Consider the following 27984-nt stretch of genomic DNA (forward strand, 5'->3'; position numbering starts at 1 on the left):
AGGTGGGGCCTGGTGGGAGGTGATCAGATCATGGGGGTGATTTGTAATACTGTTTGAAAGTGTAAAGCACCTCCCCACTTCTCTGTCTTTCTCTCTTTCTCCTGCTCTGCCATGGGAAGATGTACCTGCTTTCCCTTCCCTTCACATTCCACCATGACTGTACATTTCCTGAGGCCTCTCTAGCCATGCTTTCCATACAGCCTGCTGAACTGTGAGTTAATTAAATCTCTTTGTTTCATAAGTTACCCAGTCTCAGTTAGTTCTTTATAGCAATGTGAGAATGGACTAATACAAAGACCTTATCTCCAAATACAACTATATTCTGAGATAACTGGAGGTTAGGACTTCAACATATGAATTTTGGGAGGACAGAACTCAGCCCATGATGAGATCTAATTGTCTATTTGACAAGCACCTGCTGAGTACTTGCTATGAGCTAGGCAGTTAGCCTAGCTGGTCAGAGCATAGTCAAAACCATACTGATTATGTTAATGAGCAAGTTGGCATAACCCTCCCCAAGGACAGGCAAGAGAGTATAGCAGAAGTGGAGTAATGCTTCCATCATTCTTGCTGAAGCAGCCCCAAGCACTTGTGGTAGATGCACCAGGAGATCATTTTCAGCAATAAGAAAGACATGCTCCAGTTGGGAGACTGCTGTTAGACACAGTGGGCTAACCCAGGACTATAGTGTCCAGAGATGAAGGCTTCCTCTTTGAGCCACTGTAGGGGGCACAGTCCACTGGTGTTGGACTCAAAATAGACTTGGGGAATATGGGCTTATAGGTCTTAAAGTGAAGGGGCCATATGAATACTTGGAAGATGTTAAGTGATGACATGAGTCAGTGCTTGGAATGACTCAGCCATGGCCATATGACTAGCAGCTGTTGACCAAGGGTTATGGGAAGGTGAATGGAGGCAGGGGGATCAATGTCTGACAGTTGAGGGTAAAAGACAGGACAGCCCAGACATTCGGTGGTGGATGAGAGGAATACCTAACTCCAAAGCAGAAGCCCATGAACACATTGAAACAACACTGGACACGGTCATGGGCTTTATTTTTATATGCCTTAAACCTTTCATATTGATTATGTGATCTTATCCTCCCAAAAAACTTGTTGAGTAAGTAGGGCAGGTATTACTAATCCTATAAGTTAAATAAGGCAATAAGGCCCAGGTTAGTCAAATGAGTGGCTAAGACCACACACTACATTAAATCAAAAGCATTTCCTGACTCCCATTCCTGAGTTCATTCAACTTTCAGTGCTGAGACTGGTTGAGGGATTTGTCAGCAGTGATGTTTAAAAAAGCTCATGCAGTCCTTTTCGGCTTTGTGAGAGAAGGTGTTTTGGCTGGGTCTGAGCCCTGCCCAGCTGCTTGTCATATGTTAAGAGTCATAATGCAGGGGTGAACCAAAGGCACCCCTTGTCCTTGAATATTCTGAGTGGTCATTAACTAGAATGGTTTTTGAAGGGAGACTTATGCTTGAGTCATGGCAAGGCAAAAGGAAGCCTTCGTCCCTCCCTCCCTTCCTTTCTTGTCTAGAGCTTAAAGGCAATGTCAAGCAGCCTACTCTCTATTCTATTTCCCCTGGGCCACCTCCTTGGCCTTCCTTGGCTCCTAGACTCAAAGTTTCTCCCAAGCAAAAGATGCACCAACATTTCCAATCTAACTCCAAAGTCCTGAGGCTGCTTCCTCTGGGAAGCCCTTCTTGAGCCCCCAGACCTAAGGCAGCGGTCTATCCCTTCTGCTCCATAAACCCTAGCACTGTCATAGCACCAGAAGCTTTGACAGGCAATTGCCCATTGGCCTTTCTGGGTTTCCTATGAGACTGTGCTTCTCATGGACAAAGGCTAGTCCTTCTGGATCACAAATTTACTCCCAGGGTGGCTACAGTGATCCAGGATACTCCCTTGAAGGAATGGAAAGAGAAAACAAAAGAGTGAGGTTTTACAAGATCTTCACTCCTGCCTCCCCCAAATTCCACTCCAGCTGTAGGTTGTCAGAAGAAAGAAGTAAGGGAGTGTTGATCATTCTTTGCTGAAGCTGATCTATGGTAGTTCCATTATGGTTACGATTCTCAAGAAACTTGGACAGAAAGGGTGTGTGGAGAGAGGCAAATAAGGGCCATGACAAAGATCGCTTTCTTGGAAGGAAAGGAAGGTGGAAACCAGAGGGATCCTTTCTCTGACCTTGGAGGATAAGTGAGGAAATGGAATTCCAGTGGAACGGTGGTAATAGCTATTGATCATGACGGAAGCTAAAAGGGTTGGGTCATGTCTGCCATGGCTCATCTTGGCAGTTGCACTCGGATGTGGCCTGCACTATTCAGAATCTGAGTTTGGACTCTGAACCATTATAAAAAGCCTGGATGAACCAAATATAAACATGCAGGATGCAAATTCCAAGAAATAAAAAAAGTGATGATATTTATTAAAACCCCAAGGCAAATAGTATTTAAAGAGGACACCGATATACACAGGACTACTGTCACTTCCTCACTCTAAAATAGAGCCTGTTCCAGCTCATCTCACACATGACTATTATGTAGAACAAGCCATAAAATATGACCATAAAGCACTTTGCACACATAAAATGCTACATGGCAAATCCTTACTACTACTTCCCATCGTTTAATATCTGAAAATAAATGCCTACCAATCATAATAATTTTATGTGACTTTGATGGGTGCTGGCTCTTACCAAACATGGAAGTAGAAAATGGGCTCTCTGTGGAAGGCATAGTTTTACCTTGTAGGTAAAACTGCCTTGCTATTATACATTTATTTGTGTCCTTCATATTGAAAAAAATAATATTTGCCTGTCTGGAAGATTCTGAAGGTAGATAAAATGCTTTACTTGACATTTCCCCCCAGACCCTATCACACGGTAGGTAATTATTATAATATGTTCATTGAATGAATTAATGATTGCATGAATTGATGATTCAAGATAAACTAAGGGTACAAGCTTCTAGGTAGAATGGGAGCCATCAAACACTGTCCCTAACCCGGACACACACATTGCTTTATGACTGGAGTAGGATCATTGGCATTGTTAGGGAACTGGTCCAAGTTATTTCCGTATTATGCATTTCTTCAGAGGTTAGGACTGTCAGGTTTAAATCTTTTCCTTTCATGCATTATAAAAACTGTTTTTACTTTGCATTCGTGACTCAGTTAGCCATATTCTTGGAAAGTGTTGGCACTATTTCATTGTTCAGATTAGGATGCTCTTCACTTTGTTCCCCATCCAAAACAAAACAAAAACAAAACCACCATGGTTCATACTCTGAACATCAAACTCCTCATCTCTAAAGAGTAGGGGCTGGTCCAAATGCCTCCTTTCTACTTAAGACTCCATGATTTTGTGAGGACACCTCAGTCTAGTGCCTGCCAATGGAATAGATTTATTTTAAGAAGAAAACAGGTTGGGGAAGGAGCTGCTGGGCAGCTTCAGCCATTTAATACTGTGCTTGACAATATAATTCACCTTGTGCTCCTTCCTGAATCACAGCCTCCAATATGCTGCGTGCCCCTGACAGCTGGGGCACCATTTGCTGAGTTGAGGCAAGATATGCATTTTGCAACCACTCTATGTCACCCACGCAGGAAACCATTCACCTTCTGGCTGACCTAGCAACCAAATCATAAGCTCAACAGAGAAGCCGGGTGTGATGTGGAAGCTTAGAGGGGGAAAGAACCAGATTGCTTTATGCAGGGTTATTGTCCAGATTTATTTATGGCCCTTAAGTTAGACCCCCTCCACATGCTGTTGGCTGAGAAAGAGAGGGCTGCTATTTAGCAGTAGGATGATTTTTTGAAAAAATCCTTGAAATGATTACATATTCCCAAAATTCAGCTTGTAACTGTTTGACAAAACACAATACCTGTATGTGTGGTCACTAACTACAATGATCTGGGGCATGAGGCAGGATGTGGACACACCACACACTCCTACTGAGATTACAGTCAGGAGCTAGGCATTGCGCTTCATTTTGAGTTTAAAACAAAAAAGACAAGACTGACAAATGAAATATTAATATGGAGCACCCGCCAACAGGTTCATAAAAATTAAGTATTCCTTTTGCCTTTTGCCTCCTCTGCATGGTTTCTCTTTTTGGAATCAAACCAGCTCTCCTTGTCATTATCCAATCGATACGGCTGATGGCAATCCTGGGCACTTGGAAATGATGTCCATGTGCTCTCCAGCAGCTGCCATCCATCTCTTGCTTTTCCTTAATTTCTGCTGACAAGCATGTTTGCTCCCACAAAAGGCTTAGATTTGTAGGATAAGAGCATGGGGATTGTGTCCATTTGACCTAAATTTGGGGATGTGGTGACATATTGATGAGATTTGCTCATAGTAAATCTTAATTGATAGGACTAAAGCAAAACCTGAATCATTGAATGTTGACTGGCTCCATCTGTGTTGGGAAATACAGGTACAGAGTGGAGCATTCGAAGACTGCAGCTCTCTGATGTGTGTGTTTATTGGAAAACAGTGTGGAGAAGAGAATGGTTATAATAGTAAGCTATAACAGTAAGCAGCCAAGAAAGGAGAGTGTTGACAGAGGAAGGAGGTAGGTGAAGGAGATACTAGGTCTCCCCACTTTATCACTTCTCTCCTTTTCCATGCAGAGCAAGAGACATCATTGTGGCTTGGTTCCTTAGATGTACTTCTGTATGCTCTCCTACACTGCAGAGACATCCAAATGTCTTCAGCTGATTAAAGTCAATAGGTAAGTTTGGGGCCAGGTGCAGTGGCTCATGCCTCTAATCCCAGCATTTTGGGAGGCAGAGGCCAGAGGGTCACTTGAGGCCAAGACTTTGGGACCAGCTTGGGCAACATAGTGAAACCCCGTCTTTGTGAAAAAAGCAAAACAAAACAAAACAAAACAACTAGCTTGGTATGGTGGTGTGTGCCTGTGATGCTAGCTACTTGGGAGGCTGAGGTGGGATGATCGCTTGAGCCCAGGAGGTTGAGGCTGCAGTGTGCCATGACTGCACCACTGCACTCCAGTCTGGGTGACAGAGCAAGACCTCATCTCTAAAAAAATTTTTTTTAATTTAAAGAAACAGGTAAGTTTGAGGTGTCAGGTTGTTAGCATCACACATGGTGCAGTAATTAAAGAAGGTGACTTGTGAGCTGCAGGGTCCATCATGAGGCCCTTCTTGTGAGACTTGGTCAGCCACAGGCTCTCCCAGTGGGATGTGCTGAAGCCCCTCTCCACCCTGTCCCTGCCCTCCCAAACAATTAGAGTGCTGCTGGGCCATATGCAAGAAGCCCTGAATGGTAACATCTGACATCATGTGCTGTCCTGGGCACCAAGGAGGTGCCTTGATGGTGTGTCCATAAGATTGGAATCTTCCTTCAGCTATTTGACTGGATTTCTCTTCCAATTCCAACTTCACACTATTCATTTCCCCACTGGGCTTGAAGGTCTGTTTCACACCCTGGGCAATTTGATGGGGACTGACAACCAGCGTGGTCCCACCCTGCCTGACCCATTCTCCTGGGAGAGCATAGTCCCTGAGATGACTGAGACTCAGGGCATTTATCTCCACTTTGATGCTATTTCTACTTCATCCTGTGCCTCTAATGACCAAAACAGTCAAGTAGACAGAGTCCTACTTGATCCAACCTCATGAGAAAAAGACTTCATTCTTCTTCAAATGTCTTGAGGACACATGTGTCAACTATCTGAGGTCCTTGAAAGAGAGTCTAAATTCAGGTATGGGATATATCATGGTGATCAAGTTAATCTGCCTAATTTCTCTTCTCCACGTGTCAGCAGATAATAACAGGATGTAAGTAAGGAAGACACTTGAAGGTTTTTAAGAGGACAGTGTGTGTTTCAGACATGGCCTCTCAGCTGTGGCAGGGGAGAGGTGTTAGGTGGAGGATAAAGGACAAGGCTTGGGAAGGTACAGATGGAGATACAGGGTCCTGAAACACAAAGTGAGAAGCCAGGCTGTTCCATTGCCCTTTTTACCCCTTCCCTGCTAGGGCACAGCTTCACAGGGCAGGGTACAGTGCAATTCTGACACCAACTACCATAGTTGGTGCAGACTTTCCTGGTTGAAAGCACAGGCCCCCCAAAAACCCCCACCCTTCAGACCCCAGCCACAAGCCCTGGGGTTTCCAGGCCACCCACACATGATTGAAATACAGGCTACATGATCGATCTCGTCTGCAGCCTTCTCCACTCCCCCAACCCCTCTAAGCATATGATTGGCATTTCTGGCCTGGATAGTCCCTATCCTGAAACTGTCAAGGGCACAGTCACCTCACCTCATCAGCATGAACTCAGGCCTGGCCTCAGGGTCCCACCGTGAGTACCAAAGACACTCCTATCACTCAGAACATTCCAAGGGTTTAGAAATTCCCACCCAGGAACCCAAGCAAAGACCAGCCACATTCTTTACTGTAGAACGTCTGCCTTTCCCCTCTCTGCAAAGCCAGATGGGCTGTGAAGCAATCAGCTTCAACCAGCGGCTCTCATCCCTCACCAGTTACAAATGGGCTTCCTTTTGCAAAACTGGAATTGAGACTTAAAAACAGAGGCCAAGTCACATTTTGTTTTACAAACTTGCTTTACCATGGGATTTCTTTTAGCTCAAACTCCCCAAGGCATTTAAAATCTAATAATAACGGCACCGCATTTTGCGTGCTTGCCGAGAGACTGTTCTGCACGTGGAGAGCACAGTTCCAGTCCCAGCTTGTGGTTTCTTGGCAGTGGGACCTTGTAGGGGCTGCCTTAGGGTGTGTGGCCCTGGGAAAATATTTTTACAGGGTCTCATCTCTATACAGAAATTTGAGTTACCTTAAAATCATGGTGTCAGCACCATGCTAGTGCCTCACACAATCTCATGAAAGGATACTCTGCCGGCTGGCAGGCATGATCTGCTTGGTGGGACACCCTCATGGTTCTGGGTCCAACTGAGGACCCTGGGACAACCCCATAGGTGCAGGTCTTTAAGCTGGTCACCCCAGTGAAATGGGGTAAATAGAGTATTGGAGACACATGAAGACCAAGGCCCCCAGGGGTCCCACACTCCTCAGGGATGGGAGGGCCTAAGGCATGGAGCACAGCAGCCCCACCTCCACAAGTTCCTTGAGTTTGCCAGGGTGTCAGGATGTTTCTGGACATTGGACAAATTCCTTAATCTCTGTTTGTCTCTTTCCTCATCTTTTGAACAGAGGTTACAATAGCAATAACTCAGGGTTAATGGAAGGACAGAAACAAAGTAGAGCCTGGCGTAAAATAAGTGCTTTTTTAAGGTGTTAATTCTGATTCTGTTTCATGGGTTTTTTTTTTGAGTCTTGCTCTGTCACCAGGCTGGAGTGCAGTGGAACCATCTCGGCTCACTGCAACCTCCGCCTCCTGGGTTCAAGTGATTCCTCTGCCTCAGCCTCCCTAGTAGCTGTGACTACAGGTGCATGCCACCATGTTTTATGAGTTTTTTAAAAAATTAAATGTTAACCTTTAATCCACACGACTCTCTAAATAACTTCCTGTTTTAATTCACATTTCACTGATGAGGAAATTGGGATTTTTAGAAAATTAAAGTAATGTGTCCAAGGTCACACATATATCTGGTAAGTGTCTGAGTCAGAATTTGAGCCCAGTTAAGTCTGACTCTAACGCCTGATTATTTTATGATATGCCTCCCTATCCCTCAATTGCTCAAAAGTCAAATTTATGTTATCTTTAAAAAAATCATGGCTAATGCATACAAAGGCATGTTTGTGTGGCCTGATATCAGCATGGGGGTATTCTTTCTGGAGTGCAAGCTGCAGATAACTTTGGCTGCTAGAGGACCTTCTAGAAGCAGGAGCTGTGTGGCAGAATAAAGCCTATAATGCCAGCTTATTAGCAAGTATGTAAACACCAAGAAAGTGACACTATAATTATTTCTCAACCCAGCACCCAGCGCCACAACCTGCCTTCCTTTAGAGACTAACAGAACTTCATCCAACCTTCCCTGTAGGCTCCACCAGGCACTGGAGGTTCCTCTGTTCCTGCAATCCCCTGGGGGATGTTTGAACATCCTATTCTTCAGCCTTGGCTTTGGGAGTGTGGCATTTACAAAGGAGCTCCCAGCCAAGCTTAGGTATGGGGAGGAATCACTTAGCAGCCTGCCTATGAACAGAGTTAAAAAGGGCATAGATAATTCCAGGAGCAGCCTGAAGGCAGTTTCAGCAGAAGAAGGGCACTTTAAGATATAGAAGAGAACAATAGTTAGAAGTTAGAGGAATCCACAAAAGTGAAAGAAGTCGTTGAAGTTGGGAAGAACCCATTAGGCTTGGGCCCTTGGGCACAGCTAAGAATATCTGAGCCAGGTACAAATTCCAAGCCACATACTTAGAGATTTGGAGCAGAAAAGCTAAGAAAGGCAGGGAAAAGAAGTCGCTTCTACAGCAACCAGAAGAAAGTTACCCAACCAGGGAACCTCCCTGTTAGAACTATTCCAGTTATACCAATGTCAAGGACATCGCCAGTGAGTTCAGAAATTGAGTAGCCAAGGAAATATCTAGAACCTCTAGAAAACTGAGGTTCTAGATCAGTGAAACTGGAAGCACCTCAGTTGTGATTCTGGCATAGGTAGGAACGGATGAAAAAGACATATTTTTGTGACTTTGTGAGTCTGTGCCGACCAAAAGTTTCAAATGATTTCACAAAGCAAAATGATTCCTCTTCTGAAAACTGAATGTGAGAACCACCACCAACATCCACCTATGCAAACCTTCAGGTGATTGAGCCATGTCAGGATAAGTATAATCTGGCATTTTTATCTTTGATTTGGAGGTGGTCATAAAGGCCTTTTCAAAGAGGTAGGAAATGAGGCCGGTGATAGCAGCTGTGAATGGGAAATGTCAGGATACCAGAGATAGTGCAAATAAAACAGAATTGAGCCAAGAGCTGCGGCAGGTAATTTCAAAAGTGTAAGGCCATCCAATCTCCCTCCATGGGGGTGTGAGCTTTTCAGCAACCAGAGACTTTGCAGCTCACACTTCCTGGGGAATTAGTCAAGGTCATATGGGCCGCCTGGAGGTAAAAAGGCTGATCACTAAATCTCCTTGCTCCTAACAGGACCCACTTCTACCCCCCAAACACTGGGCTCTCTCACCATGCAAGGCCTCCATTCATGGAGTTGACTGAGAAGGCAAATAATTTACGCTCAATGTTTAGTCATTTAAAGCATTGCTTTCCTATCCCCGGAAATATCTTTGTGGCTGCTGTTGTTTTTGTTAATAATAGTAATTAGATACAAAAAACAATGAATGTATTAGGAGGGGATGTGAGGGAGCCTTCCCTCTTCCTTCAACCCCCACTGAGTTCTAGTGCTAATCCACTCTGGGTTTAAAGCCAGGAAGCTCAGCTTCTAGCCTCTGCCACTTACGACACCGTGTGATCTTCAACAAGTCATGTCGCCTCTCGGGGGGCTCAGTTTTCTCATCTAGAATGAGGAGGAGAGGATGGTTTCCAAATATCTGCTTCAAAAATCTTCTAAATTCTATGAGCTGCCTGTGAGTGAAAGCCAGACCTGTTAGCATGTCTTGGGTCTAATTCCACAGAACAGCCCAGGGGGTGTGCAGTGCCTTGGCCAATGTCTATTAGGTCTACAACCCGTTCTCCCTGACAGTGAGACAGGAAAGCCAGTGGGAAATGTTACAGAGCCCACCAGGCTGGCCTGGATTGCATGAGACTGTGGTCAGAAGCGAGGATTTCAGACATGGTCATTGACGTGAGCAAACTTTTGCCTTCTCTACTCATTGAGATAAAGGCAACAGGAAAAGAATGGCCATGCACCCTGGGAGGCAGCCCAGCTCCACATGGGCCCAGTGGAATATTTGCTGGCCTATTTGGAAGTTAGAGAGAAAAGATTATGAAAGTAAATACTATTTAAAATTTTTTCTTTTTCTTTTTCTTTTTCTTTTTTTTTTCTGAGATGGAGTCTGGCTGCGTCGCCCAGGCTGGAGTGCAGTGACATGATCTCAGCTCACTGCAAGCTCTGCCTCCCGGGTTCACGCCATTCTCCTACCTCAGCCTCCCGAGTAGCTGGGACTACAGGTGCCCACCACCACGCCCGGCTAATTTTTTTGTATTTTTAGTAGAGATGGAGTTTCACCATGTTAGCCAGGATGGTCTCGATCTCCTGACCTCATGATTTGCCCACCTCGGCCTCTCGAAGTGCTGGGATTACAGGTGTGAACCACTGCACCCAGCCTAAAAATTGTTCTTTCAAACAAAGCCTAGTCCTCTCCCCAGCACTTATTTTTTATTGTTATTCTTCTTATTATTATTTTTAACAGCTCTGGTGACCACAGATTCCATGCCAGGAGTCGTTTTGCTCAAGAAGTACTTTCCTGGTCCATATTAGGTTTTTCATAACAGTCGATGATGAAAAGTCTTGACAGCTGCTGTTTGCATTATAGGTGGGGACAGGTGAGTTGACATGGAGTTGTTTGTGCTTCTTTTGTGCAAACATTGAATAACAGTTACCTTCAGTTGAACTTTACCGGGTCAAGTAATTCCACTTTAATAAAACCTAACTCAGGCTTCCCATTAAAACAGAGGTGAAGAACTAGGGGCACCTTGAGCTAAGGAGGAGAGAAGCCTAAAGTTGGTTTCACTGGCACCCAAGAAACCATCATTCTTCCTTTCTTGAGCTCAAAGCACTTGTTTTTGCCCACTAATTAATTACTAGGAGGTGATTTGAACCTGTGGTCATGCCTACTAGGTATAAGGCTTCTGACACAAGACAGATTCAGTAATCAGTGCCTGGCATTTCCAGTTGAAAAGGGCCCATCCCAAAATTAGTTATAGGATACCTCTCAAGGCGTCCGTGAGAGATCCAGGCAGCATCTCCGAGGAGAGCATTCAATCTAACCTTAGGGCAGGGGAAGGGCCTTATTTTGTGATATTGTGCTTTGTCCCCGTGACGAGTCATCTCTTTTTCTCTGCTAATGTATTTCTGCTCTAGGTGAAATCCTCCAGTATGTGGCCCTTCCGGGAGGACCTTCCTGTTTGGCACGCACAGCCAATGAGCTGTGAAGCACTTGCAGAGCTCAAAATAGAAAGTCTGCAAGCACACTGCTCCCCAGGGCCTAGTCTGTGCCTGCTTGCTCAGATGCTAGGGGAGTGGGGCTAGGAGGGCCGGCTCCTCAGAGAAGGCCAGGCACCTCTCAGGGGTGGGCCTCGGCGCAGAGGGAATATGATTGCTAAGTCACCACCCTCATAGTTCTAGAAATCATTTCAGATCTCTGCCAAATGCAACATTATCACTGAGCCCTGGATTCCCGCCCCAATCTAATATCAAGAAAAAGTTGATTGCTTTCTAAGACTAAACAAGCTAAACACCCAAATTTTAGGATTTCTGAGGGTATGAAAGGTACTTGGCTATTATCACCATCAGAGAGAGCTATTAAGAGGAAAGAAGGGGAAGAGCTTTGAACAAACAAACAAAAGCCTTTCTCCTGCTCTGCTAATCCACCTTGAGATATGACTCATGTTGGGTTGCCTTGGTAACCATGACATCAGAAGAGGGACTGTGTGTGTACGTGTGTGTCGGTGGGGAATCCTTTCACACATCCATCCTGTGCCTCACCCTGTGAGTGCCGTGAGCTGACCCCACCTGCACAGACATCGCCCTTTTGCACCTGGAATCATTTTGCTGTTGCAGGATCTCACCACGGGCTGCTTGTCATTGATCATTTTCTTGGGGTGAGCAGTTTTGATGGACAGGGTGTCTGTCAGTGGCCCACGGGCACCCAGAGTATGATCAGAGGCTCTGCTAGCCTCCTTCTCCGTCCCCTCCCCAGCTTTCCTGATGGGGTCTGTGGTTTGTCCTCATCAAACGAAGACTGCTGCAGCCCCAGGGTGGTTTTAGTTTTGGGGAAGTCTGGTCTGTCCTCCCAGGCTGTGAGTCTGGCCCTGTATAATGACAACCAGGTGGGCACATTGAATCAGAATTAGAAAAAGCATCACCAGCTGGGGAAGGGGGTGTAGACTGTGTGGGTCCCTAGCCTGCCTTTTTTATCTCTAAGTCCAAAGAGAAACTCCTCTAATCCCTGGTTTGCTCTGGAATGCCAGCTGCAGAGAAACAGCCACAACAGTCACTTGTAAAGAGAGGCCCTTTCTTTGAAGCGGAATTTGCAGCCATGGCTAAACATTCAGGTGAAATCACATTACAGCAAATCCTTTCAGGCCGAAGTGCCTCAGCAGAGCTATTCTATCTCCTGGGAAGACTTTGGGATTCAGCGAATACTCTGTGATGAATGATCCTGCACAGTGATCATTTTATGTGGTTCTAGTCCAGTAACTGTTACCCATACTGTGAAAAGCTCTGTAAAATGAGATCTGTCTGAGAATAACTTGTATCCAAGAAGTGGTGTTATTAAAGGGAAATATGGGGACCGGGCACGGTGGCTCACGCCTGTAATCCCAGCACTTTGAGAGGCTGAGGCAGGCGGATCATAAGGTCAGGAGATTGAGACCATCCTGGCTAACACTATGAAATCCCACCTCTACTAAAATGACAAAAAATTATCCGGGCGTGGTGACGGGCACCAGTAGTCCCAGCTACTCGGGAGGCTGAGGCAGGAAAATGGCGTGAACCCAAGAGGTGGAGCTTGCAGTGAGTCGATATTGTGCCACTGCACTCCAGCCTGGGCGACAGAGCAAGACTCCATCTCAAAAAAAAAAAGGAGCAACATTGAGCAGTTAAAAAATTGACCAGTTACAGGTAATGTGACTTTAGGCAAGTATCTTTAATTCTATGATCTCAGTATATTTTTAATAAGTTTATTTATTTTTAATGATGAGGCTAGTAGCACTTTTCAGGGTCTTGGTGAGAATTCAGGGAGACAGTGTGGGAAAGTGCTTCATGATCTGGGATGGGACATTCCAACAGAGGCTATTACCATTGCTTCAGATGAGATTTGAATCCCAGCCAATGCAAGTACATCAAAATGCTGGATGTTGACATTGTCTTGTCATGAGAACTATAATGTCTTCCATTATTCCATGAATACTATCAAAAGAAAATTTTGAATTTTTTTCTAGCCTTATTGAGGTATGATTGACAAACAAAAATTGTTTGTGTCTAACATGTACAGTGTAATGATTATATATATGTGTATATATGTATATATAGTGGAATTCTTACCATAATCAAGTTAATTGGTATTAATCTCACAGTTACCCTTAAATTTTTTCTTTGCAGTGAGAACAGTTAAGATCTACTCTCTTAGCAAATTTCAAGCATACAATGCACTATCATTAACTATAGTCACCATACTGTACATTAGATCTCCAGAACATATTCACCTTATAACTGGAAGTTTGTACCTGTTGATCTCCTTATTTCCCCCACTTAAAATTTGTAATTTTATTTTGTTTATTTAGTTCTTTTGAGACGGACTCTCGCTCTGTTGCCCAGGTTGGAGTGCAGTGGTGTGATCTCAGCTCACTGCAACCTCTGCCTCCCCAGTTCAAGCAATTTCCCTGACTCGGCCTCCCAAGTAGCTGTACCTGACTACAGGCATGTACCACCATGCCTGGCTAATTTTTGTATTTTTTTAGTAGAGATGGCGGTTTCACCATATTGGTCAGGCTGGCCTCGAACTCCGGACCTCAGGTGATCTACCCGCCTCGGCCTCTCAAGGTGCTGGGATTACAGGTGTGAGCCACCGTGCCTGGTCCAAAATGTGGAATTTTAAATAGAATCTCACACATTATACTTAAGGTATGTGCTTTCTAAATCCCATGCTGTCATGCAACCAGGAGCATGAAGTCATAAGTGGGGCGGGGGAGGGGAGAGGGAGGGAAAAGGAGGGAGGCACTCCCTGACGCTTCTTGCAACCTGTTGTTACCAAGGCAGCAGAGTAGAACAATGAAGTGCAAGGACCTGGAAATCAGACACACCTGGGTTCCTGGTGCGCTTCACTGCTTCCTGGTGTCTGATATCAGGCAAGTTACTTAACCTCTTTAATCTTTAGTTTCGTCTTTTGTAAATGAACCATAATAATGACTTGTCAGTTTCTTGTGACATTTAAATAAGCCAATGTATGTAAATGCTAATCCACTGACTGGAACACAGTAAGTGCTCAAAAATGTTGGTTATTAAGAATTCCCCTAATTGATTGATGTTTCCTTATCATTGAATGTTTCTTTTAAATATGGAACTTAGAAAAAATCACTCAACTCTGAGTTCATTTTGCTGAAGGTTGAAAATATTAAAAGACACCCATATCTGTCACCATTTCCACTGATGACTTCAAAGTTGCAGTGCTTAGCACACATGTCATAATGCAAAAGCACCTGGCACAGTATCCGGCATGGCACATGGTGAGTGTTCTGGAAACTTACAAGAATGGGATGAGGACATGTAAGCATCTGCAATGCCAGGCTCAGGAATTTGGAAGGACTTTGATAACCAACATCATGCCATCAATGGTTTCTGAGCCATAGAGGTGCAAGATCATATCCAGGCTTTAGAAAGACAACTCTGAGAACAGAATGCAAAATGAGTTGAGGGGGAAGATGTCTGGATGCTCGGAGATTATGGCTGTGCTGCCAGAGATAAGATTATGACAGTATAAGAACAGAGAGAATGGGATACACTGAGAAGCATGGCAAGTGTAGGACCTACAGGAAGAACTCGGAGCTGGGGGTCAGGGTTGAGAAAGGAGTGATGGTGAATGGAAGGTTTCTAGGTCAGGCAGGGTGGAGATGTGAAGTCAAGGGAAGACTGTTGGGGTGGAGAGGCCCTCATTCATCTGCACTGTTGGGTATGAGGAGGGGCTGGTGAAGGGGCATGAATGTAGAAACACAGTTTAGAGCAAAGAAGAGAGGGTGGGGCTTGAGCTAAAATAAAGGGGCCTTTTGCCTAAAGATTACTGCTGAGGCCATGGGATTCTCTGCCCATATCCAGGCTAGGAGGGAGGAGCAACCCCAGGGGAAGAGTGGTCGGAGAGGCCACTGTCTGTGAAAAGGGGAGAGTGGAGTATCACAGACATCAATGTGATAGAGCATTAAGACTTGTTTAACCAGACTTGTTGCAAGAGTCAAGGGAGGCTCCGGAGTCAAGGAGGCTGGATTTGTAATGAGGATGCCCCTCAGAACCCTAAGCCATCCCCTTTAAAGAAATGGAAGGAATGAAATCATGTCCTTTGCAGCAACATGGGTGCAGCCAGAGGCCATAATCCTAAGCAAATTAACACAGGAACAGAAAACCAAACACCATATGTTCTCTTTTACAAGTGAGAGTTAAGCATTGAGCATAAATGGACATAACTGTGGGAACAATACACGGGACTACCAGAGGGTGAAGGCAGAGGAAAGTGAGTTACAAAACTACCTCATGGGTACTGTGCTCACTACCAGGGTGACAGGATCCATACTCCAAACTGCAGCATCACACAATATTCCAACGTAACAAATCTGCACATCTACGCACTGAATCTAAAATAAAAGTTGAAATGTAAAAACAAAACAAACCAACAAAAAAACAGCAATTGATGGGATCGCAAAAATGTAAGAAAACACAAGATAGAGGGGGTAGCGAATACGGTAGCAGAGTTTTACACATGTCAAATGCTTAGGATATGCACGAATATGATAATAAATATGGTACTTTTTTTTTTAATACAAGAATGTGCAGTTAAGTAGTCAGGGAGGGGGCTGAGTCCAGAAGTGAGTCAGCTGCCCAGATAAGACCAAGCATACCTTGGCTATAGATACCAACTGCTTTAGTTTCGAGCCTTGCCGAGAATAATACCCTCCCTTCTGGAAGCTGCGTGTAAAGGCTAATGTTTCAGGAGAGGAGCGGGAATCGGGAGGCTTGGTGGGAACCAGCTGTGCGACCTGGGGCAGGTTTCCTTTTCCTTTCAGGTCCTTATCTCTAAAATGAAGTGATTGATCCAGGTTATCTCCAGGGTGTCTGAATACACTCACTTCTTCTCCTTGTGGTAGGAACAAAATATAGTTAATTTTGATAAAAAAAAAAACGTATCAAAGACAAAACCCCATGAAGTCTCTCAATTGTTTTCCTCTCTGGTTTCCCACCCAAGTCTAAGTCAATATCCTCTCCTGCTTCAGTGTATGATCTTGGCTAGGACATCACGATACTTTGCTTCCAAATTTAGAAGACAGAGGAGACGGGAAAAGAGAAAAGATAATATGTCACTTTTCTTGCCTGCCAGTGGTTATATCTGGAGAGAAGGTGAGGCGCAGAGGATAAATCTTATTGGATCCTCATCTCACAATAATTCTGTGGAACATATAGAGCAGGGATGATTTTCCATATTTTGTGGTCGATAGAACTGAAACCAGACAGGTTCAGTAGCCTCCCAAAATTCATGTGGATAACTAATTAAACATTTACCAGATACCTCCTATGCTTGACTTCAGGGAAACAAAGATGAATAAGGCACTAGCTGTGTGATATAAAGCAAATGACTTAACCTCTCTGGCTTTAGTGTTATCCCCTATAAAAAGAAGGGACTCCATTCTGTGATTTGCTAGGTCCTTACGTTTACACATTATGGTTTGGTCTCTGCATCCTTCTGTTCTATCACAGGAAAAGGCTGAAGAGTTTGCCTGGGCTCTAACTGGGTCTAGGTTGTGTGAATCTCTAGTTGCAGACATCTGGGGCAAGAGGTGAGGCGCTGGTTGCCTTCCAGGCAGATGTAGTTAAGAGAGTTGGCTGCAGAAGATGATTTTGCTCTGTGTCTCCAAGATCGTGGGCAGGTGGGAGCCCAAAGAGAGGCTATTAGGATTCACATCAGATTGTTAGTTGGGGGGTTATTATTTTTAAGCCAGCACCACTTTAAGCACTGCCTTGCTTACTTGCTGTCTGGGACATTCTTTAGCACCTTTTCAGCCTGCAGCTCCCATGGGCAATACAGATCACTCTTCAGTCAGTTCCCCTGATCTGTCCTTGCTATTTCAATCCCTATATTTGTGGAGAATCAGTAGCAGAGGAGAAACCAGACTAAAAAAAGACAAAATGATCAATGTTAATATGAACATACCTATTTGTATGCAAGTTCATAAACACACTTCGCTGCAAGCCCACGAGAATGTTCCGCATAACCACCTGCCAGGGTTGTGGTGGGGTGAGGAGCAGGGCTGACTCTCTGGCTCTCACTTTCTTTTCTTTTTGATATGGTTTGCATCTGTGTCCCCACCAAATCTCATATCGAACTGTAATTGCCAGTGTTGGAGGTGGTGCCTGGTGGGAGGTAATTAGATCATGGGGGCGTAGTTAACAATGGGTTAGCACCATCCCATTGTTCTCGTGATGGTGAGTGACTGAGTTATTGTGAGATCTGGTCCTTTAAAAGTGTGTGGTACCTCTCCATTCTCTCTCTTCCTCCTGCTCCAACCATGTGAAGTGCTGGCTCTTCACTGTAAGTTTCCGCCATCACTATAAGTTTCCTGAGGCCTCCCCAGAAGCAGATGCTGCCATGCTTCCTGAACAGCCTGCAGAATCAGGAGCCAATTAAACCTCATTTCTTTATAAATTACTCAGTCTCAGATATTTCTTTATAGCAATATGAAAATGGACTAATACAGTTTTATTTTATTTTATTTTATTTTATTTTATTTTATTTTATTTTATTTGGAGACAGGGTCTTGCTGTCACCCAGACTGGAGTACAGTGGTGTGACCATAGCTCAATGCAGCTGGGCCCAAGGGATCCTCCTGCCTCAGCCTCCTGAGTAGCTGAGACTACAGGCTCATGCCACCACACCCATTTTTTTGTTGTTGTTTTGGAGACAGGATATTGCTGTGTTGCCCAGGCTGGTCTTGAACTCCTGCCTCAGCCTCCCAAAGTGTTGGGATTAAAAGTGTGAGCCACCACCCCTGACCAGACTCTCACTTTCTAGGTGGCATTATGGATGAAGTCTTAACCTCTGTGCTTTGGTTTCCTTGCTGTAGAGTAGAGATAATAATAGTACCTACCTGAAAGGGTTGTTCTGAGGACACAGAGTCCTTATTCATGTGAGGTGCTTAGAGCAGTGCCTGGCACACAGTAAAAACTTAAACTATGAACTGCTCATCAGTTCTCATTATCTATAGGCAGTTAGTTCACAGGCTCACACAATGTCTCTTCACAGCTCTTTGAGGATCCATAATTCTAATCATAATTCAGCCTTTCTTCTTAGAGTAGCTTCAGATCCTGACATTAATTTCCTCAGACATTTAAGGAATCACAAAGTAATGGGTTGTTATTATCTCATTTTTTTTTTCAAAGTGAAAGCAAGTTTATTAAGAAAGTAAAGGAATAAAAGAATGACTACTCCATAGACAGAGAAGCCTGTTATCTCATTTTATCAATGAAAAGATTTGAATAAAAAATTAAGTATCAGTTTGTGCCCAGTCTCCTTGGGCATCCATAACAGAGATGGTAGAAGTATCTATAATCTTGCCTGGCCTGGCTCATCTTACTGTCAGCCCTGCCAGCTGTAAGGGTGCCCAGTAAGTTTCTGATCATGCTGGAAGGATCCTGTCCTACCCCTGGAAACACGGCTGGCCTTTTCACCCAAAGCACCATCTCCAGAGACTTCAGTCCTGGAGTTCTCATGACACCCACATCCTGAGGGACACTTACCACTAATCCCCAAGTTGAAAGTTTGCTAGGTTACAGCTGACCCTCAGGAGGCCAAGAGCAAAGGAAGGGAACATGCCCTTCCTCTCTGTGGCCACGGAGGGTCCCTGCATATCCAACCAGCCAAAGTGGTGCTGTCCTTGGAAGGCTGGAGTGGAAGTGGTGAGAGGAGTTTGTTAGGACTTGTATTATTTTTTTCTTCAGTCTAAATAAATGTTTATTATAAGGAAATAAGTTTAGATTATTGAGGTAAACAAAACTAAACCAAATATAACCTCTATGTCCTACAATATAAAATATTCACCTATAACTTTATTTATTTCTCATAAATATCCAAAAGAGTAGAGTACCAATGAAAGTATGCTATACAAATAGATCTCAGTATGCTATACAAATAGATTTCAGCATTTGGTAAAGTAGAAATTTTTAGTGGCATAAAAGCTGGAAGAACTGATCAACTGCCTTTAGAGGAAATAAGGTCCCAGTTTCTGGGGAGGCTTCACAAGATGCAGGGTAACCGTTTCACATGGAAAGGGGTTCCATTTTAATGACCGTCCAAGAATTAAAATAAGAATTTTGCAGTAATGAAATAGGCTCCTTCCAAAATAGCACCGAACACTCTCTCTGTGGTGTGTTCAATCAAAATAGCTGTCATAATTTTTTTTTAATTGCCCAAACACCTAGATTATGATAAAACTCCTGGGGAATCTTTAAGAGGAAGGAAGGGTCTGTGTTAGCTGGGAGTGAATCCTGTGTGAGCAGATCACATCAAAAGGTCATGCTCAAGTATGTTGTATGTTCCAAGTACAGCTCTGCATGCTCTGGGAAATAAAGTGTCATAAGACAGGGGTCCCCAACCCCTGGGCCATGGACCAGGACCAAGGCACAGAGCAGGAGGTGAATGGCAGGCAAGCCAGGAAAGCTTCATCTGTGTTTTCGGCTCCTCCCCATCACTCGCATTACTAATTAAGCTTTGCCTCTTGTCAGATCAGCAGCGGCATTAGATTCTCATAGAAGCACGAACCCTATCGTGAATTGTGCATGCGAGGGATCTACATTGCGCATTTCTTATGAGAATCTAAGGCCTGATGATCTGTCACTGTCTCCCGTCACCCCCAGATGCCCCAGATGGGGCCAGCTAGTTTCAGGAAAACAAGCTCAGGGTTCTCATTGATTCTACATTATGGTGAGTTGCATAATTATTTCATTATATATTACAATGTAATAATAATAGAAATAAAATGCACAATAAATGCAATGGGCTTGAATCACCCAGAAACCACTCCCCCACCCCCCGCCAGTCCATAGAAAAATTGTCTTCCATGAAACTGGTCCCTGGGGCCAAAAAGGTTGGGGACCACTGGTATAAGACACAACCAGCACCCCAAAGGAGCTTATAGCTATTTGGGATATAGAGAGGTCAAACTCATTCTCCTTGTTTCTAATGTGGTAATACTCAAAAATTACTTGCCCAGGTCGCAGGGAGTTAGAGGAAGAGCTAGGAGGAGAATCTGGAATTGGACATGAGGAGACAGGAAAGGGAGAGTCCTAGGGAGCACAGGGGGTGCCGGGAGTGAAAGCTGACACCGGTGGCTCTGGTTCATAGAAAGAGATGCCCTCTGGATCATTTAAGGTCAGGAGTTCAAAACCAGTCTGGCCAACATGGCAAAACCCTCTCTCTAGTAAAAATACAGAAATTAGCCTGGCTTGGTGGTGGGCGCCTGTAGTCCCAGCTATTAGGGAGACTGAGGCAGGGGAATTGCTTGAACCCAGGAGGCAAAGGTTGCAGTGAGCCAAGACTGTGCCACTGCATTCCACTCCACCCTGGGCAACAGAGTGAGACGTGAGACTCTTCCTAAAAAAAAAAAAAGACATCTTCTGCACCCTCTATTACTCCTACTCCTGGTTCTAGTTCTAACTTTGAGTGGAAAACATCTCACTTTCACTGTCTTTCCTGCCGGCACCAAGACCTTGGCTCTTTTGGGCAGTGGCAGACATGAGATCTCTCTCTCTCCTCCCACACTCCACACTCCCACCCTCCCTTCCAGAAAGCTGAGGCCCCAAGGAGGGAGGACCTCTGCCTGCAGCCTGGCTGGTACCCCAGTCCTTGCCTTTTCTGTGCTGGAACTGCACAAGGCCATTTCATGTCCCATTTAGCAAGTGTGGAGAGCTCTTTGATTTGGTAGGTGATAGCACAAGTCATCCTGCCTCCGATGGTGGGTGAAATACCATCTGATTCAGAGCTTATTTCGTGACTTCCTCCAGAACCGACTGCCTCATTTGTGTCTCCAAAAATAAAAATAGCAAGGGTTAGATCCTATGCCTCTCCTATTCCCTGGGGATGCTGTGATTGAGTGATGACTCTACCAGCAAAGTATCGAGGCTGTCGGTCTGTTCCCTTTTGATTGGAACCTAGAAAAAGCAAGTGGAGCAAGTGATGTTATACTCTGAGCTTTGCTGCAGTCCTCCCCAGGGGTTATGGGCTCAGGACCCTGTTTGGCCCAGCACTTTCAGCTTGTTCATTTCATGTTGAGCTTTGCTTTCTACAAATCAGTATGTGGACAAGATCAGCCTTTTAGCAAAGGAGTAGTTAAGGCAGTGCTATGGGGGAAGTATCCGGTGGGACTACAGTGCCTGGATTTCACCATCAAAGATCCCTTCCATTGGCTGCTTCTCACTAAGATCCCTTCAAAAGGTTCTTTAAAAAGAATACAAAGCTTTGTAAAGAGCCACACAAATGTAAACTAAGGTGTGGCAAGGTTATGCTACTCTAGGTCAGAGGTATGGGTGTCAGGAGGCTCAGGGAACCATTTGGTCCTCGAGACATTAGGTCTGAGACAAGAGGCTTCCAGAGTCTAGGAACTCAGTGGCTAACAGCAAAGACACCAACCCCAGGACAAGGCAATGCCTGTAACCCTGCTGTTATTGCCTATTTGCTCCAGGACACCATCCTCCCTCACCGAGGCTTAGTATTGGGGTTAGAATGGGTGCTCATGATAGAGTATGTACTAAAAATCACTTCCTGTCCAGGCTGAGTGGCTCACACCTGTAATCCCAGCACTTTGGGAGGCCGAGGTGGGTGGATCATTTGAGGTCAGGAATTTGAGATCAGCCTGGCCAACGTGGTGTCTACACTAAAAACACACAAAAATTAGCTGGACGTGGTGGTGCATGCCTGTAATCCCGGCTACTCAGGAGGCTGAGGCAGGAGAATCACTTGAACTTGGGAGGCAGAGGCTGTAGTGAGCCAAGATTGTGCCACTGCACTCCAACCTGGACGACAGAGCATCACACTGTCTCAAAAAAAAAAAAAAAAAGTTCTCTTCTCTTCCATGAAAAAAAACTCATCTCATCTATGTGTCCAACTATAGACCCCAGATCACATTTGAAGATAAAATATCAGGGATCTCCCAGGCCCCTGACAATGTGGAAAGGAACCAGATTACATACAGGGGCAGTGTGAGTCTCCTTCTCAAGCTCCTCTCCCACCCCCAGAGCAGCAGCCACTTGCCTTTGGAAGAAGTGGATCATGGCTGGCACTCCACACTGGGACCCCTCTTTGAAAGCACAGCTTGGCTTCCATCATTCTTATGATCCCTTCTGATCACAAATAGCAGCCTTCCAGAGCAATAAGCTCAGCCCCTTCCATTGTTCCCACAGCCACAGACACAGGTATGCCTGTGCCCTCTCATTGATTCTTGCCACGGACAATCCTAGGGACAAAAATGTAGCGTTTCATGGCAACCTTGAGATGACACGCACCTAGAGGTAGGTCTACAGATAGGGCCAGCAGTGGTATAAATTGCAGTGAGACTTGTCTATGGCACCCTCCATTGGCACCTTTCTGCCTTTTACATCTTTCCTGTCCCTTCTCTCCTGCACTTAGTGCTTTGATACACATAGGCCAGGGATGGTAAATACATTCCATTTTCAGTGCCAACTGTGATTAATCAGTAGGGATCACTGTATTGAGAAAGAAAAAACAGTGGTATGTGAATTCTGGAATCAATTGCTAATGTCTGCCATGGATACATTATTTGCATCTTCTCATTCATCTGTGAGCCTTAAAAGGCAGGACTGTGTGTTATTCAACTTCAGATCTCTAATTATTAGTGCCCAATTATGTATTATATTTGAACAGTATCTGTAGCAACTGTGGAATCTTTTATGTCTAACTTGCTTGTTTTCAGCTCTGCCCGCATTTCAGCTGTCACAGAATGAGTGACGTAGTAAAATGGAAATGCATCATCTCAGTTTCCCCATGGCCTGAATGTCCATACAAAATGAGAGCCAGTAGAGAAAAAGAGAGGACGTGAGGAGTTTTTAATAACTGAGGAAAAGTGGAAGGAGAAGTAAGGATGAAGGTGAAGATGAAGGAATATGTCAGAGATGCTAGCACTGGCATCCCCAACCACACAGTACCATGTCCTGCTAAAGAACTCTATAGAACATACATGTAAGTGCTATGTTGCAGCAGACTTAAACTTGCAAGAGCTGCTTGTTAAATTTTCAGGAATTTTGTGAGTCAATTGGCATCATGTTTGTAGATTCAAATTAGCTATGATGACAGTATTTATACCATAGGAATTGGCACAAGCTAAAACATTTATAGTACCACATTGCATTTATGCCCCCAAACTCTGGGTGTAGATAGGAGTGAAATCATTAGTATCAGTCAATAGCATCCAAAATAGGCTAAGCTGTCTTCAGTTTTGAGTCTTGGTGGGAAAGTAGGACTGGCACTCTGGCTACTCTTCATGCCCAGTGGGGATCAGTGGTTGCTGTTCTTTTAGTGTTCTGGGGATTGGATTGGCCCTCTGATATGATTTGGATGTTTTGTCCCCTCCAAATCTTACGTTGAAATGTGACACCCAATATTGGAGATGGGCTTACTGGGCAGTCATGGAGGTGGATCCCTCATGAATGGCTTGGTGCCCTGTCCTCATCGTAATGAATGAGTTCTCACTCTATGAGTTCACTAGAGAGCTGTTATTTAAAAAAGCCTGGCACCTCCCCCGTCTCTCTCTTGCTCCTACTCCTGGTCTTGCTATGTGACTGCTGGCTCCCCCTCTGCCATGATTGGAAGTGTCCTGAGGCCCTCCCCAGAAGTAGATACTGACACTATGCTCCCTGTACATCCTGCAGAACTGTGAGCCAAATAAACCTCTTTTCTGTATAATTACCCAGTCTGAGGTATTCCTTTATAGCAACACAAACAGAGTAACACACCCTCTTATCAGAGGCTCACCTTGACATCAGAGTGGAAGAGTGGTGGCCTGTCAAACATGGACGGTGGGAAGGGCAGCTGCACAGAGCGGGCTCTCGGTGATTACACGACACTGTAAATTAGGTATCACGTTGCATTTCTGCAATGGCAATTTGAAGGGAAAATGACCCAAGAACTCCTAGTCATGTCATTGACTGAGGAATGCTTTTTCACTCCATTAAAATGAGCCCTGAAGGACAGGCCCAAGCCTACACGGGCAGGGTCCTGTCACCTGAGGTGGCTGGGAAGAAAGGAGTTTCTCGCTGGGGCTCAGAGAATTTCTCGATGCAACTCTTTCCTTCTCTGACTAACAAGGGTGTAGATGGCAGTCTTCTTGGGGAATCCATCTGAGAAAAAGAGGCTTCAGCATTGCAAGATTTCAGCTACTGTCTCTCCTTGGACAGGATTCCACCTTTTCCATGGCTGGAGCCCTTAACACATATCACTGTACACTGCTCTTCTCACTGGGGTAAGGAGGAGCAGGGAGTGCTGGTGGAGAGGGTGGGAAGGTCCTGGGAAAATGGCTGATTTGGAGGCCATTCCTTCACTATACGATGCTGGTGGCAGTCTAGAGACCCCTTCTTTGCTAGATTGTGAATTTGGAGCCATGGCTGAATGGGACCACAGAAGGACTGTCCTGCCCATTGACATTGTCATTGATTCAGAGCAGTAGGAATGTGTTCGGTGAAGACAGGAGTAGGGCAAACTAGAGAAGCACAATAGATAAAATGAACTCAAGAAGGACCAGTCTCAAGAGAGGGGAGAGGATGATAGAAAGATAACCCTTGAACAACATCTGCTCACTTTCTGAAGTGTTTTCTGAGCTTCAGTGATATTCAGTGATCTCTCATAACTTCCGCCCCCTCTCCTCCCTTTCCATGTGCTTTATTATTTATTTAATATTGTCTTTAAAATCACTCACTTAAAGAAAAACCTACTCAGCCTCATGTTAAAAATAGAATTCTTAAAATCATAGGTTTGATAGGTGAGTTTTAGTTTCTCTAACACATACGACTATAAAGATATAACTGTTAAAATGGAAAACTCTTTATGCATCCACCCCCGAAGTCATGGCGGGTCCCTGTGCTGCACCTGGATGGGAGGAATGGTCTCCGTGGACACCGACAGATGTCACTTAGAACAAAACTTCAGAAAGCGCCTGAATCTGTATGTCTGTAATTCATCAATGCCTCCCTATCTCTTGCCCAACTCACATAATGTCAATTTAACGGTGGTAGCCGTAGTTGCTGTGGCATTCATTCACTGAAGCTCTCATTTGGCATCAGACACATTTTTTTCCCTTTTGAAAGGCCTCAAGCACGTGAACAAGAGTGAGAGGTGCCTGCTCTCTGTCCAATCAGGTGTTGAGTTGCAGTGGTTTGTTTCTTTGTCAAGAATGGAGTTGTTGCCTGTCTAATGTACTACAAGGTGTTCCACTTAAAAACAGGGTCTCTGGAGGGAATTATTCTAGAATAAGCTATTTCCCTTCATCTAAAATGAAGGAAGAAAATTACCAAGAAGAAATCCATATTTTCATGTCATTCTTCTTCCTGTTTCTGTCCTATCCTCTGTCTCCTCCTTTTCATGCCACTTCTCTTGTCTGTTCCTAATTTTCTTAATCCTTTTCTTGCTCTGTTGTCTCTTCATCATAACCCAAAAATATGAATCCAGGCCAGGTGCTGTGACTCACACCTATTATCCCAGCATTTTAGTAGGCCGAGGTAGGTAGATCACGAGGTCAGGAGATCGATACCATCCTAGCCAACATGGTGAAACCCCATCTCTACTAAAAATACAAAAATTAGCTGGATGTGGTGGTGCATACCTGTAATCCCAGCTACTTGGGAGGCTGAGGCAGGAAAATCACTTGAACTAGGGAGTCCGAGGTTGCAGTGAGCCGAAATCCCGCCGCTGCACTCTAGCCTGGTGACACAGCGAGACTCTTTCTAAAAAAAAAAAGAATTTAACTTCTTTTTGTTTATAACAATGTACATTTTCTTGGTAGACGCTTAAGCCTGATGTGCACTTTCTTGGTGGCATAAATCACTTCTGAAAGGGGACTGTAGGGCAGGTCTCCAAACATGAACGTTACCCATCGGCTTTTAATGGTAGTCTTGGCTGTCTTATTGGATTATATTTCCACTAGGGGGCGCTCTTCCCTTTAAATGTCAAAAACTCTACCTTCCCTGGAATTCAATATTGCAACAGAAACAATAGAAATGTTGATTTCCTTTCTGAAATAGCTGCTACTGAGCACTACTCTGGAAGGAGATTATTAAGGATATGCCAGTTGCAAAGAAAATACTTGGTTGTAGCAGCAAATTCACCTACTATTGAAGACATAATGTCAATGAACAGTGGTTGTAGTTGCTGTGGGATTCCTGATGTAATGACTTCTAGGAGATCCTTTCCTACTCCACGTGCCGGCTAGCAAATTTCTCTCTCTAAATTCAACCTGGAGTCAAGGGATCCTTCTCAATAATTTCACAAACTTTTGGGCCTGTAATCTTTCTAGGTTGAATTCTAGGTTTGATTTGGTAACTTTAAATCTGGTGAGATCTCAGCCATTTCCAAGACCTAACCCTTCACTGTACAAACAAGGAAACGGGCACAAAGAGGTAAAGCAGTGTGTCTAGACCACACAGCACAAAGGGGCAGATCTTCTGATGCCATGTTTCCAATTACTTCAATCCTTAGATGTCTGTGTCTTCATTACAAATACCTTCTTCCAGCTTTCCACAGTGTCTTTTGTCAATAAGATTTATTTAAAGTCTTTTCAGACTTGACAGGGTTCACTGTAGCTCTGACCTTGTAATATTTTACTATAGGCATTAGGTTATGGTAGTTTTTATATACTCGGGGTTACTGCAGTTTTTTCAAATAATTCACACATATTGAATTCTAAGTGAATGACATTCACTGGGCCCTTAACACATGAACCATCATATCCAAGAGGTAATAAAAGAGAACAAAAGAGCACTGACTTTCTCAGCACCCACGGACTGATTTTTGAGTTCTGTCCACATCTTAAAGAACGAGTTACTTTGGACAAGATTACTTAATCTTCTTTAGGCTTTCATCTTCTTTTCTGAACAGAGACTTTCCGTGCATTCTTTTGTTTACTCCTTGAAATAGCCCTCAGAGGTCAATACAATTCTCATTGTCCCCATTTTACAGAAAAGGAAACTGAGACCCAGAGATGACAAGTGAATTTCCTACGATTGTCCAGCTGATACGGAGCTGAGCTGGAAAGTGAGCCTGGATCTCTCTGGTGCTGCAAGCTTTGCTCAAAAGCACAGGATGACACCACCATTCAATCAATAAGCAGAGACCCTTCCATGGACTCAGCAGGTCCTGTTGTCCCTGAAGCTTGACACTGTCATTTCAAACCACAGCAAGAACCCAAAAAGGAAACAGTGCAAGGAAAATAATGTGATACTGGAGAGGCAACGTGGGTTATTGGGGGACATGGGTTCATGCCCCTTCTCTCCCACACACGTGACATGATGCTAAGCAGTTCACCTGACCTCTCCAGGGTTGTTTCCTCAACAGAGAAAATGAGGGGGTTGAGATGAACGCCAGCCCTGGGGTGCTCAATGCTGCAGTCTGGGGTGGCATGGACTGAAATCAGAATTCTTTCTCCTCCACTCTGGGTGCTGACACATGATTTCTAGCTCTCACTCCCCACCCCTATTCTTGCCCATCTGAGTTTCAGGTTATTTTTTCCTTCCTCCTGCTCTTCATTTTCCTTACTGAGGAAGCTCTTTCTTGCTGCCTCTGTCCCCGCTGGAGTTGTTTGATCCGATAGAGCCAGTTGAAGCCAAGGGGTCCCTGACTTGAATCTTACTTTCTGACATGCTGGCTGTGGCTTGCTTGGGACCTGAATAAGAGCTTGCTTACTCCCGGTGTTCACCACGGCGGAACCACGGGTGCAGAAATGTAATTCTCAACCAGCCCAGTTTAATCAGCGAAAGACAATAGAGCTTGCAGGCGGTATCACGTTGAGTCTCCGAACACACCACGGCTGCTGTCGCCCTTTTCATTAAAATGATTGAAATGTATTTCTAAACAGAATTGAGGGCCCCCTGTCTAAATCAA

At 44.5% G+C, this 27984-nt stretch overlaps 1 long non-coding RNA gene across 1 annotated transcript; it reads left to right on the forward strand.

Annotated features, from left to right (window-relative positions):
• The first annotated feature begins 111 nt into the window (after nucleotides 1-111).
• LOC105513639 lies at nucleotides 112-27955 on the forward strand. The gene is made up of 4 exons (XR_001002065.1): nucleotides 112-211; nucleotides 22811-23076; nucleotides 24202-24355; nucleotides 27064-27955. It is a non-coding gene; the product is annotated as an uncharacterized LOC105513639 (long non-coding RNA).
• Nucleotides 27956-27984: the final 29 nt, after the last annotated feature.

The sequence above is a fragment of the Colobus angolensis genome, unplaced genomic scaffold (genome assembly GCF_000951035.1).
Source record: "Colobus angolensis palliatus isolate OR3802 unplaced genomic scaffold, Cang.pa_1.0 Scaffold233, whole genome shotgun sequence".
Taxonomy (NCBI): domain Eukaryota; kingdom Metazoa; phylum Chordata; class Mammalia; order Primates; family Cercopithecidae; genus Colobus; species Colobus angolensis.